We start from the raw sequence: 22288 nt of genomic DNA on the forward strand, positions 1-22288 counted from the left end.
TTTCTTATCCAGGGATTCAGATGTTCATCACAACCAAATAAACCTCAGTCACTTAGCATAAAGATAATTAACTGTTACTAGAGATTTCAGAAAGTTGGCATATATTAGCTAGCTAACTTTGAAGAAATAAAAATCAAAATGTACAGTGAGGAGGAATTCTGAGGGAAAAAAAATCTTTCAAACATAGCTATATAGACAAGGGTCAGCAATCCATAAATCCTCCCTTCCCGTATTTTAAATTTTTATGCATTTTAAATCTCAATTACCTGGTAAAGTTTTGTTTTATACCCAGACTCAATTGTCCCACCACCACCCAACTGCATCCCCATGATGGCCTAGAGAAGCCACCACAGCCCCCCAGCCTTTATTTCATTTCCTTTGTGCCAATTCTTTCAAAATTTAGTCAATCAGGAAAGACTGTGAGGTCAGACCCCACCAAGCCAAGGGGGAAAAGACAGTTACCACCTTTACTGGAATAAGAAAAAGGAGAATTTTCCACCCCAGTTGGTCGTGGCACACACTTTGGAAAAAGAAATTGCCTTGCCAAGTTTAAAAACAATAAACTTTTGCACAGCAAAGGAAAACTGTCAATCAAGTGCAAAAGCAACCCCAAGAATGGAGAAAAAAAAGTGTTCCAGCTATAAATCTGATTAATCCGTAGGATACAAGAAGAACAATAACAAAGTGCCATGGATATGAAAAGTGAATTCTTAAAAGAAGCAAATGGCTAATAAAAATGGTAGGTATTTAATGTATTTAGCCCCAAGAGGAATGCATATTAAAACTTCTGTAAGATTTGCCTATCATCCAACCTATCAAAGCAGCAAAATAGGTTGCACAACCTGTGCACAGGCCCAGCTGGGGAGAAAATTAGGCTTTCAACCTACCCATGGCATCACTGCACTCCCAGGCCTAGCTAGTATATTGCAGCCTGTGCGACAATCCTGCCTAGTGACTGCCCCCGAACCTCACCCTCCAACACTGTTGCCACACTCTCAGGCTTAGCTGGGATTCATCAGTTTGTGCATCAACCCAGCCTGGTAAGTGACCCATATTGCTACCCATGCACATCATGATCACACATCCAGGCCCAGCTCAAGTGGCAGTTTGCACACCAGCCAAAGCAAACCCAACGTGGAGTCACATTCTCAAAATGTCTTGGTTATCACTAAAGTGGAGTTGCCTTTATTCTGCCCATATTCAGAAAGCATATTCATATATTTATGCACATAATTTTAATGGAGGTATAACATATGTATTAGTAGTTCAGTAGTGTTTCCCAAGAGTTGTGGGCTGGCTTACAATTACTTCAGTGATAGGCATGGGAAACAGAAATTTTAATTGTTGAACAGGGTGTCAAAAGACTCCCAAAACTGTATTAGTTATTGCTGTTGCCCTTGATTGTCTCCAAGAATTTGAAGGTAAGACCCTATTTCTAAAGACAATATACACTTTGGACATAGGACTTAGAGGACTCAAGATGGAACTGATCTGGAAGCCTCATCCCTGAGGAATGCCTCTCATAGTATTCAGTCAGTTATGTAGGCTGCCAATGAAGAGAAAGCTGTAAGCAGACCCATGCATCTATAAAGCCTATAAACCACAATGACAGGCCTGGAAAGACATTCCCAGTGGGTGATTGGACAAATGTCTCCATAGGAAGCACCATTTGCTTCTCTTTTTTTATTATTTTTTTTATTATTTTACATATTGATCCCAGTTCTGTCTTCCTCCTTTCCTCCCATGCCCCCTAACCATCCCTTCCATCCCACTCCTCACCTCCCCCTGCCACAGAGACGATGATTCCTTCCAGGAGGGATCAACAAAATCTGTCAAGTCATTTGGAGTAGGGACTAGACCCTCCCTCCTGCCTCTAAGCTAAGGGAATATGCCTCCATTGGGGAATGTGCTCCCAAAGTCCTTTCGTGCACCAAGGATACCACTGTCAGAGGTACCTTAGACTTCCCAGGCCTTCTAACTGAGACCCATGTTCAGGGGGTCTGAGTCGGTTCAATGCTGGTTTCCCAGCAACCAGTCTGGGGGTCTATTAGCTCCCCCTTGTTCAGCTGTCTCTGTGGGTTTCTGTAGCCTGGTCTTGTCCCAATTTTCTTATCACTCCTCCCTCTCTGAATCTGGCTATCTTACATGCCCTTCCTTGATAATGAGATTTAGGACTAACTTATCCACCATCATAGAGCCCTCATCCACTGCTTCCTTTATAGAGGACCTGAATTTGGTTCCCAGCTCCCACATGTCAGTTTACAAACATGCTTAACCCTGGTTCTGGGAGATCTGATACCCTCTTATGCTTCCCTATATACCAGGCATGTACGTAGTACACATAATATGCATACAGGCTAAGCACTCAAACACAAATACATAAGTAAACCTTTAAAAATGAGTTGACCCTAATGGTTCAGTAATGCCAATTTTATCCTAAAGGCAGTCAATGTCTGTCTAATTGGACTTAAGACATACTTAATAGGAGCAAATTTAGTTTAGCTACTTGTGGCTAGGCAGGTCATTGACACTAGAGACACTAGAGAAGAACCTTCTCTCACTATTTTCCTAAACCAATGTAAGTATTCTAGATATTCATCCTTAGGTCTCACCATTTATCCATAAAGCCTCTTTTTGCAGCAGATGGGGAAGCTCACAACTTGTCAAAATGCAGAGAACCAGTAACCATGGGGTTCCCAATCCTAACCCCAATTGGTATATCTACAATGAAACCCCTATGCCTAAGGCTTAAGAGATTTCTTGGAAGTGAGAGTGGGAAATTGTGAGAGCATGAGGACCAGATCACCCTCTAGATATTGTGGATGGTTATATCCATGAAATCTCAATAACATGTTGCCTAAAGAAGACCTAAGTAAAGGCAACACAAGTCAACCTGCCAACACAGGTTGGGAGAAGTTTTACCAGGCCCAAATCCTAGGAGAAAGAGCTACACACTGTCAGTGGCTCTGGAGAGGGGGATAATTAGTTTTCTCCAAAGTGGAGCCCCCAGATGAGTTATTCAACAGCATGTAGTTAGCCCTAAATCCACATACATATAAGCAACACTAAGTGGATGAGAGAGAGAGACAGAGACAGAAAGACAGAGAGAGGATAATAATTTGAGATTGGGGGTAACATTGTCAATGTGGGAGGAGCTATAAGGATAAAAAGAAGGAGTGTAAATTATGTAAATACAGTACTCATATAGGAAGTTCTCAAGAAAAAAATTAAACAAGTCAACAATGCTAAGAAGGCTGTAGGGAAAGAGGGATCCTTTTTCACTGTTGCTGAAAATGTAATGACTCCATATCTTATAACAGAGACATATTTTTATCCACGTTTGTTACTTCTCTGTTTATAATAACTAGGAAATGGACTTACCCACATACTTATCAACTAATGAGTGAATAATGAAAATTGTGTCACGTTTACACAATGAAATTTTATTTGCTGCAAAGGAAAGTGAAATTTGTAAAAACAAAAATTATGAAATGGAAAAAATTTTATTGAACATAGTGCCTTAGGCTCCAAAAAGCAAACACCATGTGTTCTCTCTTATAAGTGACTCATAGTTTGAAATTTTGTATTTATGTTTTAAGTTTGAATATCTGTAAAGTCTCAGAATAAGGAAAGAGCCATGAGAGATGAGGTAGATGTCTGGAGTGAGGGATACTAAAACACATGTATATGAAAGTAGAGTGAGGAGAACACTAGGTGGCAAAGGGTTAAATGGAGATTGAGGAAGGAAGGTGTGTATTTGTAAGTCAGTCAACCAAAATGTACAATATAGGGGAAGCCCTATAGAAACCAAGTAATAAAGCAACTAAAAGATCTAATTAATTTTTTAAAATGTTAGAACAGAGGAATCTTACATGGATAGATAATGTTCTTTCCAGAATCCAGAGTTCTGTAAACACACATCTCAGTGATATGTATATGCTCTTTTCCTGGGACCAGGAACCCTACGCAAGCTCCCAAAATAATGGAAACCCTTTCATTGCTCTGGTCACACACCAGAATGAGGTAGCAAGACCCTATTGCTGAAGACACCACTCACTAGGTATGAAACACACAGGTAAGTCAAATTGGACCTAAGCTGGAAGCCCCCATCCCACCAGCTGCATTCATCATACTAGAAGGTGCTGTTCAGGCTGCTAGAAAGGGAGGAGAGAGAGGAAAGATAGAGACAGAGACAGGTGGGGAGAGAGCCCTCTTGGTTGCCTTACCCAGCTGTGGCTCCTGAGTAACATAATACCAACCTTTCAGGCAAGATGCCCCCCATTGTGAAATTGCTTTGTCACCTGGAAATCACAGATCAAACAAAGTGTTTCTTACTCATTATGATGTGGCTTTCTCCTGGAAATTTTCCTGGACTAATGGATCTCCACAGGATGGAGAATGGAGTCTTTTAGACAGCATCCCCGAGGAGTCCTTGCCATTTGTCATTTCTTTAGCCCTCTGACTGCAAAAACACAGCCACATGTATGCTGCAGCTAGTTTTAAACCTACTGGATCCTGAAAGAATTTGAACTTTAACATTTTCTTCACTTTGTGTTGCTTATTCCACAGTCAGCAAGATATAATAAAATACAGAGAGTGTATGTGCTTTGCAATGAGGAATACTGAAGGAAAAAAGATGGAAGAAGAAAATTATCCCATAATACAGAAAAATATTATCAATGTGAGCTTCATATAAAGTAATCTTAGGGGCATAGCTTTCAGAATAAAGAAAATTGAATGACTGTGTTCTCTATGATTCATCTTTGTGACCAGTTTATTTTTTCTTACTGCTTGTATGTGGAGTTCCGGTCTATCTGCCCCTCTAGATCCAGCCCTGACTCTTCTTCACTTGACTGTGAACTCTGGAGGCTGACCTAGCTAAACTACATCAGTGGAATTCCTTGTTCCTTAGCTCCCAGTCGGCTTTTACAGACAGGAATTACTAGTTGAGCATCATATGGAAAAGGCAGGATGAGACTACCACACTTGTTCTTATTCTCATCTGTCAATGTGTATACCTGCTACTAAATAGCCCCTTCCACATTGCACTCTCTCCTCTAGAAAGCTATTTCCTGTGACCCTTCAGGCCAAGAAACCAAAGGCGGTATTAGGGGTCTCACTTTTGTTTATCTCAGACAATTCCACCATACTCACAAACATGATCCATATATTACAAAGAGTCTCTTTCTTAAACTGTTCCTAAACTCACTGTTTGGTTGTGACATCTTTCTAGATGAGCCAGTCTCTGAAAATGACATCCTTTGTAGGGAGAAATCATGGTAATTGTGTTTATTACTATTAAGTCTGACAAGAATATCCCAACATAAAGTATATTGTATTGGTAAAATGTCACTAGCTGTTTGAGCTCATGGAGAAGGTGCTTTGGAAACACCTACTTAAGTCCAGTGAGTTTATATATCAAGTGTTCTCCAGAACACTCTATCCAGGATATTCTTGTCTTTGTAGCTCTGTAACAAATGGAGATAAAACAGTAAACAGCTAAGTGTATTCCAAACAGTGAAGGTTTGAGGACACCTGGATGGTGAACTATTTCTATCTGGGGTTAGTATTATTTATCTCATAATATAAAAATACCTACAATGGAAAAGAGAAGCTGGACTCTCATTCAGAGAGAGGGCTCCAATCACCTCAACTTTCCCTCTCAGTTTATTCTGCATGATTTCAATCATCTGATTTGATGATACCATCCATCTGCTCTGATTGGTTCTTATACTTAGAAGCCTTACCCTTAGGGGCACTGATCAGGCCCTTTGATCAAGGCCTGCAGATGGCTGTCTCAATGGGTACACCCCTGACAATTTATTTTAGATATTTGTAAGCCCCTAGTTTGACTTTGTTATCTTTATTTGCTTTCTCAATGGGGCTACTCCAGTCATCTCTTTTGGATGCTATAAGCATCTGACTTGATAATACTTGCAAAATTTTGTTGTATGATGAGCATAGACTATTTCAGGACCAACAGAAAACCTCAGGAATAGGGAAAGGGAAAAATCATTTTGCACATGGACCCAACCCTTTCCTTTCTTTCCTAATCCCCCTATCTTCTCAACTTCTGAGTCAAATGTCAATAAAATATAATTAAAAACAATTCTGGGAGAGAAAGTGCTATCATAGCTCAACCACAGTCTGAAAGAGAGAGGAGAAGAGGAACTTAAGTTTGCCTGGTGAAGAAAAGGTGTGGCTTCAGTATATGCATGTGTGTTTAGCTCATATTTAGTTCCTGTTTAAACTTGCAGTAGGGTACATGACTTCTGAATATCTCAGCTTCATTCTGTTTGACAAGTCATAATTTACATATATGTCCTAAGATTGAAGTTGAGTTGGTTAATGTATGGTAAGCACTTACAACAATGTTCAATGTGAGTAACAAATATATCCATACATGTAAATGAATATGTTCAAAGCTCACTGAATCTTAACTGTTGGCACTTCGTTTTCTGTACCCTTCCTATTTCTAGGCCCTCCAATTCCTCCTCCCTTTCTTTTCATATATTTTTTCAGCAAATCTGATGTTCCAATCAGCTTTGTTCATCCCAGGAAGCTAAGAATTCTAGATTTAGGAGTCAGCTGGGGTGGTTTCCAAAAGTCTGCATTCCAGCCATGACTTTCTCTGTAGTTTCTAATGAACTTTGAGAAAAGATTTCATCTACTCTTTGCCATGCCTACTGCTTGCTGATATGGCTCCTACTCTGAGTGACTCATGTCTCTCTAGAAAATGTATGTTACAATAAACTCTCTTTTCCATATGTTGCCTTTGGTCATGGCACTTAATTGCAGCAACAGAAAAGTGACTAATAAAATCATCTCTTACTAGCTAGGAAATAGAACCAGACTAAATGCCCATCAACTGATAAATGAATAGGGAAACTGTGATATATATTCATAATGCAATTTTATTTGCTGCAAAGGAAAATTCATCTGTGAAATTTACAGGAAAACCAATAGAACAAGTACTGAGTGAGATAACCTCCAGAAATACAAATGTCTCTTTTTCTCTCTCATATGTGGATCACAGCTTTGCTTAATTTGAAATGCTCATCAATCACAGGAAACTAGAAAAGAGCCATGCAGTGGAGGAGATACATGAAATTAGGACAATAGGACACATGAACGGCGAGAAGGAATATTAAAGTGACAAGATTCAATCATGGGAAGATATGGAAGAATAGAATACAGGTGGTTGAGGGGTTGAAAGGTTACCCAAAACAAAAGATACATGAAATCATATGGAAACATACTACTATACAAAGTAATTAATATGTATTTTAAAGCTTTTGGACAGAGGTAGCCTGTATTAGTAGATAATGATGTTCTCAGAAGTCATGAGTAATCACATGAAAATATTGCCTTATACGTAATAACACCCTGCCAAGGAGCTGTTGGTCAGTAAGTCTCCAGATGTTCCAAAAGCAACTCAAGCTATTGTTGCTCTAGGTTTCTCAGCATAAATAGATGACATGACCCTATTGCTGAAGACACCACACACCAGGAAATAAAATATCAAAACTAAACTTGACTCTGTCATTGTTGGATAGCATACAGAGTGCCAGGATGTACTATGAAAGCTGTTGGTGGAGAAGATCAGCAGTTTTACTCCATTGTACTCTTACATGCACAACACTATCTACCATGCACTGAGTACTCATTGGCATAGTGTTGGCATGATGTGAGATTTACCACACACAATCTGCTTGGATTTTAAGCCTGTTCTTCAAGAGGGAATTTATGGCTGGTACTATAAACCTGGTGAAGAAGTCATTACTGGGAAGGTCATGACCCATTAAGGTGTGGAAAATTAGTGATATTTGAGTGTTCAATCCTAAACAGAACATCTATATAACACCCTCTATGGCTTAGGGAACAGGAAGAGGAGTCAGAAAGAGTGTAAGAATCATACAATAGAGAGGAGGGCTGTGAATTTCTATCTTCTGGCCATGCTATGGCCATTACAATCACCAATGTGCAGCAGCTGGAATCACCTGCACTGTTTTTGAGTGGGCTTGTCAACAGTAAGTCATGGAAAGGTGAAGGGCTCATGGGATGCTACTTCTCCTTGGCAGACTATGGGTTAAAGTCATATGCTATGGGGTAAGAGTAGTTGTCTTTATTGTGCAATCACAAATCTTCGATGGATAGGTCCACAGCCAGGTTGATGCAAACTTCCTTGATTAAACTCAGTGGATTACAGAAGAAGAGATAGCAATGTGATCAAAGGTACTTGTGGGGAAGAAGAGAGCTGAGGGAGGGATGTGTAAGAAGGTGGGGATGATAGAATAAATACATCTATGAAATTGTAAACAAATAAATATTACCAAGATGTATTGGGTAGTTTTGTGTCTTAACTTGACACAAACTAGAGTCATCAGATGAAGGACCTTCAGCTGGGAAATACCTCCTTGAGATACAGCTCTAAGACATTTTCTTATTTAATGATCAATGTTGGAGGGGTCAGCCCATGGTGGGTAGTACATCCGTGGTCTTGGCTTCTATAAGCAAATCATGGGAAGCAAGCCAGTAAGCATCTCTCCTCCATGGCCTCTGCATCAGTTTCTGCTTCCAGGATTCTGCACTGTGTAACTTCCTGTCCTGACTTCCTTCAGTGATGAAAAGTAATGCTGAAGTGTAAGCCAAATAAACCCTTCAGTTCCCAACTTGCTCTTTTGTCATGGTGTTTTATTGCAACAATAGAAACCTCAACTAAAATACAAAATATTATAGGATACACACAAGAAAACAAATGGCAACATATTCCTAATAATCCGAATTATACAGCTAGGGCCCAACTTCTGATGGCAAGAAAAATCTATGAAATTAATCTGTTCAATATTATCTAATGACATTTTTTACTTGATATTGTAGAAAGGAACCTTCATAGAAATACTAACTAGCTCACAATACATTGGCTTGTAGAGTTAGCTTTTGACCTGGATGTCACCAAAATGGCACCTCCAGAGGAAAGTGAGACTCAGTGGTCTTGGTCATGTTCAACACTAACTATGCAGAAAGATGTCAATGGGGGAGAAGTTCAGGAAGAAGGAAGGGGTCTAGCATAGTGAATCTGAGAGTCAAGGCTGGCCACTTGACCAGAGGGGCAGGGTACAACTAACCAGCTTTGCTTCCTGCATAATCTGCTGTTTCAAAAGATGTCTCTAGCTGTTAATTCACTTATTTTCCCACACTTCTAGCTTTCTGAATAAAGCACAATTTTAAAATCCTATTTCTATTTTTCCATATTTGTTATGAGTAGTTTTTCCCCCGCTGGTCTTGACCCACTGTTACGCCAGCCCCAAATAACACACAGAGACACTGTATTAGATATAATTCTGTTGGCCAGTTACTAGCTTCTTATCAGCTAGCTCTGTCTTAAATATTAACCCATTTCTATCAATCTAAGTATTTCCACAGGATGTCATCTTACCAGAGAAAGGGGCGGCATTCTGCTCTCTCAAGTCTCTACATCTTGACTCCTCCCTACTACTTCCTTAAATCCTCCTGGTCTCCTAGTCCTGCCTATCTTGCTTTCCTATTGGCCAACTGAGCTTTATTCCTTAACCAATACAAGAAACATATTTACAGAATGACATCTCCCATCATCTCCACTTTTCTGTCTAAAATAAAAAGAAGGGTTTTAATCTTAGCATAGCAAAATATATCACACAACAATTATCAAATAAGAATCACAGTTAACAATATTTAGTTCATTAACATTTAGTAATATTTAAAGAAAATATACTATCATCTATCCTATCTTTGTGAGTCTAAAGCATTTTATGTAATTTATCTTTAATCTTAACTAAGGAAAACTATAACCATAACTGTCTTCACCTCATTCAAAGACCATAGAAGGATAATGTCTCAACTCTATAAATGACAGAGACAACTCACAGCCTGGTCAGTCACCCAAAGTTCTTCTATAAAGTTCTATCTTTAGCCCATAGTCCATAGTGTGTCTGGCAGACTTCTCATCAAGCTAAACTCTCCACCTGTGTTGGCAGTTTGTCAGTCATTTTTTTTCTGTGTCTGCAGAATGTCTGGCAGATTCTTCCATGAAACAGGAACTTGGTTATATAATATATATATATATATATATATATATATATATATATATATATATATCACAATACCTAAACAAGAGGAGAAACATACATATCAAAATTGACCTTAAGTTTGTATCAATAAAAGAAAATCTGTTCCAAAACAAAGTATTTATATCTATAACATAATCCGCTTTTCATCTTTAAAGAGATTGGTTGTGATCATTAACCATTTATATCCAAGCCCATTTAATCAAAAACAAACATTTATAAACAATATTTGGGAATTTGGGCGTCATTCTTTCCAAACTACTTCATTCTGGTAGGGGGCACTGTCATGGGGATCCTAAGATGATGTAGAAATCTTGGCTGTAGTCTGAAAGGCTGCCTTGTCCCAGCTGTTTTGAATGTTGGATCGTCTGGGACACTGTTTCAGGGTATCTGGCATGATCAAACCATGTTAGCCTGGAAGGAATCCACAGCTTTTTATTTTCTGTGAAAACAAAAATAGAAATCCTTTTCCCCAGTAACCTGTTTTTAAACTTAAATTTTGGAGTCAAAGCATTTTTAAAGTATATAAATAGAATTAATTCAACAGCATTTCTTTTAGCAGTTGTTATTTCCTCAGCGTTCAAATGATACAAAGACAATATAATACCGTACAGTATCAAGATTCTCCCTATGCTTTCCATCTTTATGTGGCATTTTTATTACTCTATTTCTTCTAATTCTTTTTTTTTTTTTTTTTTTTCATTTTTTGAAATGAAACTTTTATCTGTCATGGAATTAACTCTGTATACCAGCTTTACTTTGAAATCACAGAGATCTGCTTGCCTCTGTCTCCCGAGTGCTAGAATTAAAGTTGTGTGCCACCACACCCAGCTACTCTTTCTTTTTATTATTCTTAAACCATTTTATCTTGTTTCTTTTTCTCTCCCAAGCCTATGTATATTTTAAAACACATTGTAAACCTTTAGAGGTTTTTCTTAATCTGAATCCGTCTTTACTATAAATCTTTATCTTTTTGTGGCCATGAGTCTTTTATCTGGTAAACAACATTGCTAACATTTCTAAAATGAAAGCCACAGCTGTGTTAGCTGCAGTCTATCCAAGATGGTTGCCCTTACTTTTACTGCTAGAACTGAGAGCTGTGCTTACTGCCTTGGTCTATGCTGCTATCCAGCAGTATGTTTCCAGCTTGGAGATGTGGTCACTGCCATTGCCAGCTTTTGTACACACCAATGAATTGTTAGCAGTGCTTCTTAAAAGCTGTGTGGTTTTTTTCCGCTCATGCTGAGTCAGGAAACCTCACTTAAAGGAGCTGCACAAATTTCTGTTTGTCTATAGCAAAACAGAATCCAACCAAGAAAAATGCTGCTACCAAGAAGCCTTGCTTGTCTCTGTTCTTTTGTTTCTAAAACACTTTCTTAAGCTTTTCTTAAGTTTTAAGTGGATGTTCTTATTAGCCACGTTGAAGGCACCATTATGTTATGAGTAAGTTTTTCCCTACCTGTCTGGTCCCACACCACACCAGCCCCAAACAACACACAGACGCTGTATATAATATAAAGCTGTTGGCCAGTTACTAGTTTCTTATCAGCTAGCTCTGTCTTAAATATTAACCCATTTCTATTAATATAAGTATTTCCACGTGGTTTCATCTTACCGGAGAGAGGGACCGTCTGTTCTACTTTCTCTTTCCTCCATTTTGAAACTCCTCCCTACTACATCCCTGAATCCTCCTTGTCTCCCATTCCTACCTACCTTGCTTTCCTATTGGTCAAGAGTGCTTTATTCCTTAACCAATAGAAGAAATATATTTACAGAATGACATATCCCATCACATATTAGAATTTAGAAAACCAGGCACTGGGTAAGAAGACAGATGATGGCGGGTCTTTTCTACCCTTGTGATAAATAGATTACAGAAAAGCCAACAGGCTTGGGTTGGAAAATGTCAGAACCATTTGAAAGTGTAGTAGAGATGTGCTCAGTGTCTGCTTGATTCAGTCTGTATCCACTAGTGCAAAGGAAAAACAGCAAAGTCAGAAGTGGGCCGAGGAGGTTGCTCAGTGGTAGAACTCCTACCTCGGAGGCATGAGACTTTAGGTTTGATCCCTATGGTGGTAGCTCAGTAGATAAAAGTAAATGCAATACAAGTCTGGCAACCTTAGTTTAATCCCCAGATCCCACAATAAGAGAGAACTGACTACCAAAAGCTGTGCTCTGAACTCCACATATATATTGTGGCACATGTGTGCTCTCTTTCTCTCTCTCCTTGCCTCTCCCCCCTCTCTCTCTAACACACAGAAACACACAGCATAACACACATAACCATATACATACAAATAATAATAATAAACAATAATAAATAGCTCTTAAAAATAAAATGAAGGTCAGAAGTGTCTGGAGCAAGCTGTGTTTTCTGAACTCTGAGAAACAATTCATCATCTATTTAGGACAAAACCAAACTAAACTAGAGATACATATCAAAATGAACATAAAAACTGAGGACAAAAGTATATGAAGGTCTCATGCAAAATGGGGTACAGGAATAATGTCAGAACAACACAGAAGCATGGTTCACAGCTTTCACCATCAGCAACCACATTTAGTGATTTGTGCCAGGATGGAGTAAATGGCTCAGGACTTGTCCTTCATTCATAAGAAGAATATGACATATGAAATAAATGTGATAAAACAGACTGGCAGCACTGTTACCCTTGAGAGAGAGAAAGTATGACCTTTATAGCCCTCCTGCTTTCTTTCTCGCCAGGTTCCTGATCTACCACTAGAAATTAGCCTTGTAAACAACCACAAAGATAATGAAGGGGTGTGTAGCTACCACAAAGCCTGTGGTGATCAGATTTCTGGGTTGCCCCTATGGCTGGAACTTGTAAGGAAGGGCCTTAAGAAGGAGACTGGCATACCTAGATTGGATGCTCTTGTGTTTGTACACTCATGCAAGCAATCCACAAGACACCACAAGTAAATTTGCAACAAAAATCATGCTGTGCACATCACAGCCAAGTACCAAAAGATATGAGAAAGTATGGGGGTAACCTCTGGGGAGGTTCATTTATAGATCAAAAGGGGGAGCAATTTTGATTCTGTATCTGTTTCCATTAGTTGCTGGATAAAGCAAGGACACCACAAGAAAACCCATAGAATAAACTAACTTGGGCTTGTATTGTCTCACAGAGACTTAACTGACAACCAGGGAGCCTGCATGGGATTGATCTAGGTACTCTACATACAGCTTGATCTGCTTGTGGGACTCCTAACAGTGGAAGCAGGGGATGTCTCTGACTAGTCTACAGACTTTTGGGACCCTACTCCTCATACTTGGTCATTTTGCCTAGCCTTAATACATGGAGAGATGCTTTATCTTACTGCAATTTGGTATGCAGGTGTCAGGGGAGACCTGCCCTTTCCTAAACAGAAACAGTAGAAGAGTACACATACATAATAATTTACACATTTAATTCTTATCGAAAAAGGGAGTCACCCTCCGCTGCTACCAATCACATTTAGAAAACCAGTGTGGCTAATAGTATCAAAACAAATTCCAACTAACATCCCTGTGATCTTTGGAACCACAACGGCCCTACTCTGAATGACAACAGTTCTGATTTCAACAAACTGACCTTTGGTCATGGGTTTAACATATTACAGCACATATCATTTTATGTGAGAATATCTTCTCTCATAATGAAGTTTGAGAAATATTATTCCCATATTGACATGTTCATAATTTATTGCTTCTCACTGGTATGCAGAACACAGTGAATATCACACAGTTCGTCAGTTCTTCCACTGATGGACATGTAGACATTTTCAGCTTTAGAATGTTACTAAAGACTAAGCTGTTATTGAGAACAGTTATTCCCCCTAGCTTTCAGTACACATTGCAAATGTTTTAGTTGTGCATATCAGTAACTATGGAACTGATTGATAGTGCACTGGATATTCAGTTTTAGTAGATACTAATAATATGCTTTACAAACTTAACTCTAGTATGCAGGATATGAAATTTTCTTGTGTTGATTCATAACAAAGTATAGTTAAGAACTACTAGGCATTGATTTTACTGTTAATTAATTTTCAGCCTTTTTACAGATTTGTAATAGGCCTTGAGATGCTTTTCAATTAATATATCTCCTATGGAAAAGAAAGTTGAGAACATTGTGTACATGAGCATATTAGTCATTTCAATAGAATCTTCCATGAAAAACCACCTGTCATATCCCATGTCCTTTTTCTTAATGGATTATAGTTCTTATATATTGTCCTGAGTCCTTTGCTATATGTATGGATGCATTAAAATAATTTCCTCTTTATTGAAGATGAATTTGCCAGTCCAGATAACTTGCTTTCTTTTATATTCACATCTGATTAGCAATGCAGTTTGAGATGTCATATGATGATTACTGGTATCTGAACAACCTTTAAATATTCCAACTTTGACAATAAACTATGTTAACATTGACTTAAAGTTTTAATATTTGTCAGTGATATATGGTTTTCTAAATAATGGTTTTTACCTCAACTTGCAGACTTATAGCTAATATTTGAGTATTTGATACTATCAAATCAGCTTAGTTTTCATTTTCTACTTGTTACACGATATATGAGATATGTACTACACAGTTATGAACATTGTCTACTATGGAAGGTTTTGCTTATTACATTTCCATACTTTTCCATACATTCATTACATCTTTGTATGTTTAATGTCATTACAGTGTTCCTCCTCCTTTGGACCCTGTAGTTTCTCAAGGATGCATGGCTGAGAATGAGATAACTCCCTGAAGCCAAATGGAAGTGGTAACAACAGATGTTTCTCACATGTTCAGTGCCTTTCCACTTAGTATACTGTCAATGTCATTGTTTTGAACTAGGGTGATCTACCAGGCCATTAGTTACAAAATTGCTGAGTGACACATTCCATTATATTAATGTGGCACATTCTGTATTTGCTTGTTCATTGATAGACAATTGGGTTACGAGAAATTTTATTTATTATGAATTCTTTAAGGTCATGAACAAATCTCCTTATGGTGAATTACAAAGTGATTTTTTTCTTTTATATTTTCTTCTTTGAGCATATTGAGATTTCCTGGTTAACTAAACAGGAGAATCATACCATTTTGTAATTAAGGATATGCATTTATTTAACTTTGTAAAATGTTGCAAGATTTTTAAGAGAAGTTATGCTTAATTACACTTTTACAAGAAAAGCATGTGATGCAATAAGAATGCAACAAGAACACATATCTTGTCTTAGCCTAATGACTACATAGGAAATACATTTCTTTTTTAATTTAAAGGTCATGTAGTGTGAGCAGAAGACAGACAAAAAGGCTGCTTGCCTTAAGGTTCTTTTATAAATGAATTTCTAGAAAATATAAACCTTGGATAGAAAGTATGTGTGTGTTTTCCAGAGGTTTCAAGAAAGGATATCACACTAAGGGCTATGGAGACAATTTTTGGCATAAAGAAAAATTCAATACTGTAAGTGTGATGATGGCTACACCACCACCTATATTCCATAACTCACCAATTTATAAATTCAATCTGTTTCACTGTGTGCAAATTATTTATCCAAACAAACCTAATTATGAAAAGCCACAAAGTTGTTTGCATTTAGAATACAACCATGTAATTTTTAACTTAATATACCATGTCTTTAAGTTTTGTTTTTAGTATTCCCTATTATGGCCTGGGCATTTTTTTAGCATTTGGGTTTATTTTTACATATTTGGTTATTGTGCATGAGATAAGGGGGGTATGTGTTTATCACAGTGCACATGTTGATGTCAGAGGTCAATTTAGAGTCCTTCTCTTACATCATTCAAGTCCCAGTGGTACACACAGGTCATGCATTAGCTTTGGAGAAAGGAACTTTATCCCCTGAGGCATTTCACTAGCCCAGCATTTTCTTTTGTTTAAACAATTATGTCTGGTAAAAAGTGAAGATAGTTTTACTTGCCAGTCAGTATGAATTATTTTACTATTTCATGTTTATTTGATTTACAAAATGTCTACTTCGGGACTTGGGTCTTTTTTGTTTTGTTTTGTTGTTTTGTGGCAGAGTTTCATTATGTAGTCCTGGCTGGCCTCTGAGTAGCTATAGACCAGGTTGCTCTCCAGGTTGTAAAGTTCTTCCTGTCTCTAGCTTCTCAATGTGGAGTGTAAAGAGGACATGACACCGTGGCAGCATTACACATCATTCTAAGCATTTACACACCATTGCAAGCATTTGCACACCATTGTAAGCATTTACACACCATTGTAAGCATTTACACACCATTGTAAGCATTTACACACCATTGCAAGCATTTGTACACCATTGTAAGCATTTGTACACCATTGTAAGCATTTACACACCATTGCAAGCATTTACACACCATTGTAAGCATTTACAGGTAGTCACTCCTTTCATTCTTGTCACAATCCTACATGTCAGGAATTACTACTCTTTCACTTTTAGATAGAGACTGAGGAGGGAAGTGTTACATGACTGCTCCCCCACATTAGTGACACAGTATAAACTTAATGTTCCTCTCTAAACCAGCTGCCTACTTATCAAATACTACAAGATTTCACATAGTGCAGATGTCATACTTTCGTGTTGGCTTTTTAATTTATTTAAAATAAATCTGCACCTTTGAGTACATATTGAACCTAAATCAAGAGAGAAACTTCCCAAACACTCAGAAACTCCCCCCCATGCTTTCCTTAGACAAGCCCTACTCCTACAGACATCTGAAGCAACTACTAGAAGCATTCTGCTCTTACAATTTGGAAACTTATATATTTTGAGTGAATTCTTTTCCCGTGTCTTATTACACATATAGTTACAGATTGTAATGGGTTTCATTATGGTACTCTCTTTTTTAAGGTTTTCCAAGATAGAGTTTCTCTGTATAACAGTCCTGGCTATCTGTGGACAGAGATCTGCCTGCTTCTAACATCCAAGTGCTGAGAATAAACACTTACAACACACTCTGCTTAAGTCTTTTTTCAATGAGCCAATGAGTTTATTGGAGCTGCTTGTAGAATCATGGGTGAGGGATTACTTTCAGGAACATGGGAAACAATCTAATGGAAGAAAATGTTTCTTAGTGTTAGCGAGATGGTTCAGTGATTAAGAGTGCTTGCTGCATTTCCAGTGAAACCAAGTTTGGTTCCTAGCACCCATATTGGGTAGTTCACAACTGTTTGTAATTTTACCTCTGGGGCATCCATCAACTTCATCTCTCCAGTATACATGTGGCATACACACAAAGACTCACACACACATGAAAATAAAAAATAAATATAAATCTTAAGAAAGTGTCTCAACTCCCAGCAAATATGAACTGCCTATAAATCCTAGGGGTGGAATGGGTTATTATGAGTCCCTCCCCGATCTATCACAGCATGCTGATGGATCCAGTGTCATGAAGGTCTTGAACAGGCTGGGACTAGTGAAGAAGGTGGAACCAGCCTGGGTGTTCATATGGTCTCTGAATCCTCTCAAGATTCAAAGTCTTCTTGTTTGTTTGTTTGTTTGTTTGTTTTCTGAACAGATACTTCTCCATTTTTGAAAACCTTTGACCAATTTCCAGAGTCCTAGAGTGATTTGATTCTGACAATTATGTCATTTAATTCTTGCATGTTTTCTATGATTTTTCAAAACTAGTATTCTTTGTACTAGATTTCTAGCTCATTAGGAGGGTGGCTTAAATAGGATATACTAGACCCTAGATTTAAGTCTCAGCACTATAAAATGATAATAGTAGATGTAGTAGCCATAGGACTAGAGACTAGCATGCTTTATGATTCAGGGCATTTTAGATGTGTAGAAGACAGTTTATATTCCACACTCCTGACCCACCCATATTAGAATAATGTGGTACATTTGTTGTAGTTGATGAGCCTGCACTGATATTCTGTTAACTAAAGGCCGTAATTGGCCTTAACACTAGCTTCTGGTGTTGTATGGATAGTTTTAACAAATGCATAAAGGTTTGTGAGCATTACCACAGCATCATGCAGAACAGGTTGACAACATTAAGAATGGTCTGTGTTCATCCCTCCCTTTTCCCAGTCCTTGATAGCCCCAAATCCTTTTACTGTGATCAGATTTTTGCTTTTTTTGTATTTTCAAGAATGTTATAGTGCTGGCATTATTTAGTTTGTATGCAACCTGTCAGGTTAGGATTCTACTATAGAACAATCTTTTTGTACACTGTGACTATGTATTTCTCTCATTGGTTAACAAAGAGCTGACTGGTAAATAGGTAAGATTAGTTAGATGGGACTCACAGATAAAAAGAGAGCACAAGGTAGAAGAGGGTGGAGTCACCAGGAGACTCAGAGATTCAAGATGAGCATGCCATACTGAAAAAAAGGTACCACCATGCAGCGGAGCATATACAAAAAATATGAGCTCATTTAAGTTATAAAAGCTAGTTGGTAACAAATTTATGCTATTGGCTAAACATTTATAATTAATATTAAGCCTCCATGTGGTTATTTGGTAGCTGACCGGTAGTCCCAATGAAAAACAGTGCCTACAGAATTCTTTCACTCATAAATACCCTTGTAGGTTTTCTCTGTGTCTTTTTGTGTCTTGTTTGTTTCTTTTTTTACTACTGAATGTGTATTTATATTTGTTGGTGTTTATTGTTAACTTGATACAAACTAGAGTCACCTTGGAAGAGGAACTTCAATTGAGGTATTTCTTCCATGACATTAGCCTATGAGATGTCTGTAGGCAAATGCCAAGATAGTAGGTGTGGTCCCATGAAAGAGGTCCCAGGCTACTGTGGGTGGCACTACTGGTAGGCAGATGGGCCCAAGCTACATAATGGAAAGCTGAACAAACCAAAGGAAGCAAGCCAGTAGACAGTGTTCACCAAGGTTTCTGTTTTGAGTCCCTGTTTCAGTTTCCCTGAATAGACTGTATCATGAAAGCCAAATAAGCCTTTGCCCTCCCAAGTTGTTTTGTGTCATAGTATTTGTCACCACAAGAGATAACAAACTAGGAATTATTGCGTAGATTTTTTCATTTTCACCAGCTGAAGGACAACTGAGTTCCAAGTTTTGGCAATTATGGGTGGAGCTGATGAACAAGTGAGGAAAGTCTGGTAAATACAAGTTTTCAATTTAACGGGGTGAGTAACAGCCTCTAGTTACTGCTGCCAAAGTGGTACACAGTGTTTTTCCATTGCAAATTCCCACCAGTGATAGCCGAGACTTCCTGCTGGTCCTCATCCTCACAAGCACATGGAGTTGACAGTCTTTATTTTAGCCTTTGACCATTCTAGTAGTAGTATCTCACTGATTTTTAGTTTGCATTTCCCTGATGGTATCTGATGCTGAGCATAGTTTTCTGTTTATTTTTCCCTTGGTGTATTTTGATGAGTGTTTACTCAGACACAGATATTTTATCCCATTTGAAACTGGTTTGCTTATTTTCTATGTTGAATTATGTGATTTTTGAATATTTTTGATACTATTTCTGTTAGATAATTATTGTTTACAAATGTTCTTTCCAAGTTATGCCTTGTCATTCCTTTTTCTTAATGGTGTCTTTCACAGAGCACAAGCTTTATATTTTAGTAAGGTCCCATATGGCAATTGCTGGTGCATTGTGTTTTGAATTTAATCCTGTTTATTAAGGAAGGATTTTCTGAGCTCCTCACTAAGCCATGAGAAATCAGCCTGCCATTTTGTAAACTATAAAGGGTACAGACACCATACTGAGCAAGTTGCATCCTGCACAATTCTAAATCCTCCCAATATCTTTACAGAATGGATACAGTCTTAAATCTTCATTTTATTCCATAGTGGGTTTAAGATTGATCACATTGCCTGATGTTGCAAAGATAGAAAATGTGAAGTTAATGTTTTAACCTAAACATTCTGAGCTGATATCTGCATAGCTTGTCACCGTGCTTTCCTGCTGCCTAGAAACTGAGACATTGTTAGGTCCTGCCCTACACCTGTAGGTGGGCAATTCCCTTGCTATGTGTCTTGAAAGACATAAAATGATAGTTCATTGAGGCTTTCAGCTCAGCTCTTTACCAGAGGACGTCCTTTGGTTCTGGGGAGAGAGTTGGTTAGCTCAGTGACGCCTTACCATGGACCTCCCAGCTATGAAGCAAAGGGTTGGCTGTGCTGGACACTGAGTGTGTGATTGAACACACATAGGACCCTGTGCTTTGAAAGAAGAACAGGAATTGCTCTGGAAGGTTGGAGGATTTTATTAAACTATAAATTTCCCAGATTAGGACCCTGTCTGACTGTAGTACAGCAGGACAAAGCTGGAAGGACCTAAGTGGTCTGAGTCATTTGATCTCTGCTAACCCAGTAGGATAAATGCTAATGTCCTGAATCCCAGCAGGGTCATCTTAACTAATGATGAACTTTGGGAAGGCTTACCCATCAGGAGCACCAGTGGGAGGTAGTTTACAGGTTCTTTCCAGGATTCTCCTCTTGTTCTGCTATGAGGAGATATAGGGAAGATCACAAGCCATGCCATAGTGAGTGTGGGAGCCACTGTCCCCAGACCAGGAAGAGCAGGTTGGCTACATTCAGATTCTGATAAGAATCTGAACTGCTTGGGCTGGGATGGACCGTGAGCCAGATTGAGGTTCTGTTGGTCCATGTGTTGACCTGGTTAGTGGTTCATGGCCTCTAAGATTTGTTGACAGTGCAATACCTGGGGGGCGGGGGGGAATGCTCAGCCATCTTGGCATGGCAGACTATGAGTTTGTATTGTCACTGTCCAGTGTGTACACACAGGGTATTGTTTTTGTTGTGCAGTGGGAAGACAGATTGGAAAACTGAAAGTTTTGTTACTGGAAGTTCTGAATATTTCATTCCATTTTCATATTTGTCTTACACATGTTACAAATAGCTTAGAAACTGGTAGAAAGGAGAGGATGGGCATCATTCTTCAGCAATACATGATTAGAATGCCTTCAACTTTCTGCTACTGACAGCCAACATGGTGTTATTCTGTGCAGTTTGGTTCCAGAGCACAAAGGAGTTTCTGCGTGGTAGAGGTATTTCAGGTTAGCATAGTATTTTGCATGTGAACAGGGAAGATGCCTTGTGACATAAGCCATGTGGCAGGAAGTAGACATGAGATTATTCTTCACATTGTCTTTTGATTGGGCATCAGTGGGGCTGGGTTTGCCTGAAACTACAAGGGTGGATGAAGGGCCATAGTTGGCTCTGGAGGAGATAATTTCCATTTGCTGGAAGGGATCTAGAGCATGGAACCTTTCTGGAAGAAGTATCAGTAGCGTGCTCACTTCGGCAGCACATATGCTAAAATTGGAATTATACAGAGAAGATTAGCATGGCCCCTGTGCAAGGATGACATGCAAATTGGTGAAGTGTTCCATATTTTTTTGAAGAAATGAGTCCCTGAGCCTTCACTGTTAATAAACAGTTTATATACCTGTGGGGGTTAATTCAGTAGTTGGAGTGTCACAAAATTAACAGTTGAAGCATTTCTTTTAATTAATTTTGTTGTAGTTGTGAAATATGTGTTTATTTAATTTCTGTACACATAGAATCATAGCTAGCTGTATTTGGTTGAGTTTTCTTTGGTCTTTTGGTTAAAAGTTGACTTTCCTGCTTTTGTTCTTGGCTTTTTCTCTCTGCCCTCTATTCTTTTTATAAATATTGTATACATTCTTGATTACTGCAGCTTTCATGGTAAATGTAGAAGTCATATTGTAAAAAAAAAAAAATGATAGTTCATCTGATAGTTCCACTTTCTTTAATACTCTTGTTGCAATGTCACTTTTCAATCCTTATTTTTAATATACTTTAATTGGAATAGAATTATATCATCCCTTATACCTCCATTTCTTCTCTTTGACCCTTCAACTCCTCCCATCTAAACCATGACTCTCAAGGTCATAGTCTCTTTTCATTTAATGATTATTGCTATATGCATATATGTGTACAGAAATACATAAATGTAACCTGCTGAGCCCATTTTTGCTGTTTGTGTGCCTATTGTTTTAAGACTGATTGCTCTAACCAAACAAGTGGGCTCATCCTTCATGAGAGAGGATCATTATCCTCCTAGGAGTAATTATTTGCCTGTAGTTCTTTGTCTTGGGATGACAGTAACATTTTACCTCTTTCCATACTTACATGTCCAATGTTATTGCAATTATTTTGGGCTAGTTTACGCAATCATTTCCAGGAGAGGCCATGGC

General features: G+C 38.3%; 1 non-coding gene across 1 annotated transcript; it reads left to right on the plus strand.

Annotated features, from left to right (window-relative positions):
- The first annotated feature begins 21359 nt into the window (after positions 1-21359).
- Positions 21360-21466, plus strand: LOC127232031 (U6 spliceosomal RNA). Its single transcript, XR_007835332.1, has one exon. It is a non-coding gene; the product is annotated as a U6 spliceosomal RNA (small nuclear RNA).
- The last annotated feature ends 822 nt before the right edge of the window (positions 21467-22288 follow it).

This window comes from Phodopus roborovskii, unplaced genomic scaffold (assembly GCF_943737965.1).
Source record: "Phodopus roborovskii unplaced genomic scaffold, PHOROB, whole genome shotgun sequence".
Taxonomy (NCBI): domain Eukaryota; kingdom Metazoa; phylum Chordata; class Mammalia; order Rodentia; family Cricetidae; genus Phodopus; species Phodopus roborovskii.